Raw genomic sequence first — 6000 nt, 5'->3', positions numbered from 1 at the left:
TACTCCTCCTGAGTATGGTAATAGCACATGTGTGAGACTTTTCTACAGCCTAACCACATAGACAGGCCCAACATGCAAGGAACACCATCAGGTGTTCTAGGGACATAAATTACACATCTAATATCTTGACTACCTATTACATTTTTGAAGGCCGTGAAGCTCCAGGACAATGGAATTACCCACAAAATGACCCCAATTTGAGAAGCAAACACCCAACATATATTTTATGAGGCATAATGAGTCTTTTGAACGTGTTGTTTTTTTCCACAAGTTTCCGTAATATGTGAAAAGAAAATGAAAACGTATTTTTTTTACATAAAATTGTTCATTTATAAGATATTTCTAACACATAGCATGTAAATACCACAAAATACACCCCAAAATACATTCTGCTACTCCTCCTGAGTATGGCAATACCACATGTGTGAAACTTTATAACAGCCTGGCCACATACAGAGGCCCAACATCCAGGTAGCATCGTCAGGTGTTCTAGGGACATACATTACACATCTAATTTCCATCCTATCATTTTTGAAGGCCCTAACACATAGCATGTACATACCAAGAATTACACCCCAAAATACATTTGAGAAAATGGTAAGCAAAAGATTACCTGTGGTTTTAGTAGTGCAGTTGTCCACAGAGGAGAGCATTGATCCAGGCAGCAGGCAGGGACGTGGTCAGCGACATCAAAAGTAATTGTCCAGGCAGCAGACAGGAGTATTGTCCATAGTCAGTACAGGAAGCAGGCAGATATATCATCAGCACAGCCAAACCATTGGTCCAGGCAGCAGGCAGAGATATAGTCAGTTTAGGCGGCAGGCAGAGGCGTGGTTGAATAACAGGCCAGGGTCAGTTCCAGAACAGGCAGAGGTATGATCAGTTTAGGCAGCAGGCAGTGGTGTTGTCAAATAACAAGCTAGGGTAATTTCAGGAGCAGGCAAGGGCATGAGGAGTAAATGGCAGGAAATTCAGAATTACGTTTACCATACTTCACTAATATTGTACAGAAATATGGTAATGGCGGAAACAGTAACCTATGCAGAGGCCTGGTTGGGAAGGACACTGAGGACAATAAAAGCTGGTGTCTCGTCTAACTCCTCTTCTGGAGCACACCCAACATTTTTTTTTACGTCTTTGACCTCTTTCTCTGTGAGGGACTTTTTCAGGAAAATGCTGTTCGTGGAGTCTACTCACTGCATCTGAGCGAACACTTTCTGGTGGGCCTCCAGGGTACAAAAGGGCAGTGACAATTTCCTCCTGATAGCAAAGAAAGGGCATGGGTGTCTCGGTGGATTTCTGGTAGATTATATACGTGTTATAAATGGCCAAATTAAAAAAATAAATGCAGACTTTTTTATACCAATGGTGGGTTCTTCTTACAGCAAGGTAGGGCTGGATCATCTGATCATTGAAGTCAACTCCCCCCATGAACAGATTATAATCATGGACACATTCTTGTTTTTGGAATGGGCCATTTCTTCTGGTGATTTGCACGTGGTTGTCATTATGAATCGAGAGCATGTAGATGTCTCGTTTGTCCCTCCACTTCAAAGCCAATATCTCTTTGTTCCGCAAAGTCACTGACTCCCCTCACTGTAGTCTTGTGTTCACCAACCTTTGCGGGAAGCCCTTCCTATTAGCTCTCACGGTGCCACATGCTAGTGTTCTCCTTTGGTGAAGATTGCGGAAAAGGGGCAAGCTGGTGTAAAAATGATCAACATATAGATGATAACCCTTTTCAAAGAGTGGAAACACAAGCTCCCAGACAACTTTTCCACTTGCTCCATTGTAATCTGGGCATTCAGGGGGATGCAGTTGGCTGTCCTTTCCTTCGTAAACGAGGAAGGCGTACACATACTCTGTGGCTCTGTCGCATAATTTATAGAGCTTAACCCCATATCGGGCCCTTTTGCTGGGGATAAACTGCTTGAAACTCAACCTGTCAGTGAAGGGGACAAGCGACTCATCCACGCAGATATGTTTGTCCGGGACAAATAATTGGGTGAATTTATCAGAGAAAAAATTAAGGAGTGGCCGAATTTTATATAGTTTATCATATGCTGGGTTCATTTTGGGGAAGGCACTGGGTGTTATCGCTGTACACCGTGTTCCAAATTATTATGCAAATTCTATTTAAGTGTCACAAAGATTAAATATTTTGTTTTTCAGTTTATTTCATGGATGGCATTGTGTCTCAGGGCTCTTTTGATCACTGAAAACAATCTCGGACACCTGTGATAATTACATTGGCCGGTGAGCCCAATTTAAGGAAAAACTACTAAAGGAGGGTGTTCCACCTTATTAAGCAGAGCACCATTTTCAAGCAATATGGGGAAGAAAAAGGATCTCTCTGCTGCCGAAAAGAGTGAAATAGTTCAATGCCTTGGACGAGGTATGAAAACATTAGATATTTCACAAAAATGTAAGCGTGATCATCACACTATTAAGAGATTTGTGGCTGATTCAGAGCACAGACGGGTTCGTGCAGATAAAGGCACATTGAGGAAGATTTCTGCCAGATCCATGCATGGGATCAAGAGAGCAGCTGCTAAAATACCATTACATAGCAGCAAACAGATATTTGAAGCTGCTGGTGCCTCTGGAGTCCCACGGACATCAAGGTGTAGAGTCCTCCAGAGTCTTGCAACCTTCTATTCGGCCACCAATAACCAATGCTCACAAGCAGAAACGGCTGCATTGGGCAGAAAAATACATGAAGACTAATTTTCAAAAAGTCCTGTTCACTGATGAGTGCCGTGTAACCCTGGATGGTCCAGATGGATAGAGTAGTGGATGCTTGGTGGACAGCCACCCTGTTCAAACAAGGCTGCGACGTCAGCAAGGTGGTGGTGGAGTCATGTTTTGGGCCGGAATCATGGGAACAGAGCTAATCAGCCCCCTTAGGGGCCCCGAAGGTGTAAAGATGACCTCTGCAAAGTATGTGGCGTTTATGACTGACCACTTTCTTCCCTGGTACAGAAGGAAGAACTATGCTTTCCATAATAAAATCATCTTCATGCATGATAATGCACCATCTCATGCTGCAAATAATACCTCTGCATCAATGGCTGTTATGGGGATAAAAGGAGAGAAAGTCATGGTGTGGCCTCCATCCTCCCCTGACCTCAATCCTATTGAGAACCTTTGGAGCATCCTCAAGCAAAAGATCTATGAGGGTGGGAGGAAGTTTACATCCAAACAGCAGCTCTGGGAGGCTATTCTGACATCTTGCAAACAAATTCAAGCAGAAACTGTCCAAAAACTCACAAGTTCAATGGATGCAAGACTTGTGAAGCTGCTATCAAATAAGGGGTCCTATGTTAAAATGTAATGTGACCTGTTAAAATGTTTAAAAAGTTAAAATGTTGTTAAAAGTTTGATTGAAATAGCTTTTGATTTCAGTAAATATGCTGCAAACACAACAAATGACAACTTTCAGTTCTTTACAACCTATAAAGTGTTTTGAAACTTACTGTGCGTAATAATTTGGAGCAGTGCATTGTACGTTTTTTATGTTTAACAAAAATACTATTATCATTAGGAGGTTTGTTCAATAAAATTTGAATTGTACTCTTAATAGTTGATAACTTGAGAATTATGTTGACTGTTATTTACATCAATTATTTAGGTAAATGAGAAAAATATCATTTGCATAATAATTTGGAACACGGTGTAATGCAGGAACCTCATGATTATTTGATATCTTGTTCTGGACATGACTGATGAGAAAATTGGCATGTGATGGATTGGATGGGTAGACCAGTAGGAGTGGAATTGATTTTTTTTTGTGAGTCTCATATTAAATGTGAGGCCCAAAATGTTCTAAATTCCTCCACTGTCAACTGCTTTCATTCATAGGGACGGGCATAACATGAATCTGGGATTTTGGCTATGAATTGTTGGGCATAGAGGTTGCACTGGTCCACAATTGAATTTAGAAAGTCATTGGTAAAAAATTAAATAAAAAAAATCAATAGGGGCAAAATTTTCTGTGATCACCTGGACTCCTGGCCGGGCAGTAAAATGGGGGATGTTAGCTGCTCCACAGTTAGAGGGAAGCCATAGGGGGTTTTGAAGGGCATATGGAAGAGCGGCATGGGTCCTAACCCTTTGGGGCTGAGGTGACACCTGACTAGGACCTGGTCTTTCTTGAGGTTCTTCATTTCTGATGGAAACCACTGCTCTGCTAGTGGATGCCACTGCGCTACTTGTGGTAGCCTTCTCCTCACCAGAACACCTTCGTTTGATGGGCACACTTTCCTCCTCCTCCTCCGATGATTCTGTAGCAGATCCACTGCTTAAAACGGGCTCATAATCCAAATCAGATCCATGCACAAAATCCAAATCAGAATCAGGCTCAGAGAGCTCCCCGCTGCTCTCGTCGGTCATGGTTAAGATTTGGTAGGCCTCCTCACAAGAAAATACATTTTTGGACATATTGGGAGAGATGAGGCTGCACTTGTGGGTGCTGATGGGGGTGCACTGCTGGGTCCTGACGAAGGTGTGCTGATAGGGATGCACTGATGAGGGTGCACTGACGGGTGCTGATGAGCCTGCACTTATTGGTGCTGATAGGGGTGCACTGCTGGGCGCTGATGAGGGTGCGCTGTTGGGGGTGCACTGATGGGTGCTGATGAGGCTGCACTAATGCGCACTGAAGTGCAATAATGCACTGCACTGAGGCTGCACTGATAAACTGCAACGGATGTGCTCTGATGGGTACTAATGGGGATCCACTGAAAGGGTGGTACTGATGTGTATCAATAGGTGGCACTGATGAGCACTGATAAGCTGCAGTGATGAAGCAGCACTTTTGGACACTGATAAGCCCTCACTAATGGGCACTGATGAGCACTGCTGAGCCCTTGCTGATGGGCACTGATGTTCACAGATGGACACTAATATGCACAGGTGAGTACTGATGAGCACTGACATACACAGCTTGGCACTGATAAGCACTGATGGGCACTCATTGGTGGGCACTGATGAGCACAAATGGGTACTGACAGGCACCGATGAGCAGATGGGCACTGCTGTGCACTCACTGGCGGACACTGATGAACACAGATGAGCACATATGGGCACCGGTGGGCACTGATGTGCACTCACTGGCGGGTACTGATGAGCACAGATGGGCACTCACTGGTGGGCACTGGTATGCACAGATGGGCACTGACAGGCACCGATGAGCACAGATGGGCACTGACTGGCACCGATGAGCACTGATGTGCACTCACTGGCAGGTACTGATGAGCACAGATGGGCACTCACTAGTGGGCACTGACATGCACAGATGGGCACTGACAGGCACAGATGAGCACTCACTGGTGGGCACCGAGGAGCACAGATGGGCACCGAGAAGCACTGACGGGCACTGATATACACACTGGCGGGCACTGATGAGCACATATGGGCACTATAGATCACAGGTGGGCACTGATGAGCACTGTAGATCACAGATGGACACTGACAGGCACAGATGAGCACTCACTGGGGGGCACCGAGGAGCACAGATGGGCACCGAGAAGCACTGACGGGCACTGATATACACACTGGCGGGCACTGATGAGCACAGATGGGCACTGTAGATCACAGATGGGCAGTGACTGGCACCAATGAGCACTGAAGTGCACTCACTGGCAGGTACTGATGAGCACAGATGGGCACTCACTAGTGGGCACTGACATGCACAGATGGGCACTGACAGGCACCGATGAGCACTGACAGGTACAGATGAGCACTCACTGGTGGGCACCGAGGAGCCCAGATGGGCTATGACAGGCACTGATATACACACTGGCGGGAACTGATGAGCACAGATGGGCACTGTAGATCACAGATGGGCAGTAACTGGCACCAATGAGCACTGATGTGCACTCACTGGCGGGTACTGATGAGCACAGATGGGCACTCACTAGTGGGCACTGACATGCACAGATGGGCACTGACAGGCACCGATGAGCACTGACAGGTACAGATGAGCACTCACTGGTGGGC

This window comes from Staurois parvus, unplaced genomic scaffold (genome assembly GCF_062004578.1).
Source record: "Staurois parvus isolate SC_StPar_1 unplaced genomic scaffold, SC_StPar_1.0 ptg000548l, whole genome shotgun sequence".
Lineage (NCBI taxonomy): Eukaryota > Metazoa > Chordata > Amphibia > Anura > Ranidae > Staurois > Staurois parvus.
This window is presented reverse-complemented; position numbering follows the sequence as displayed.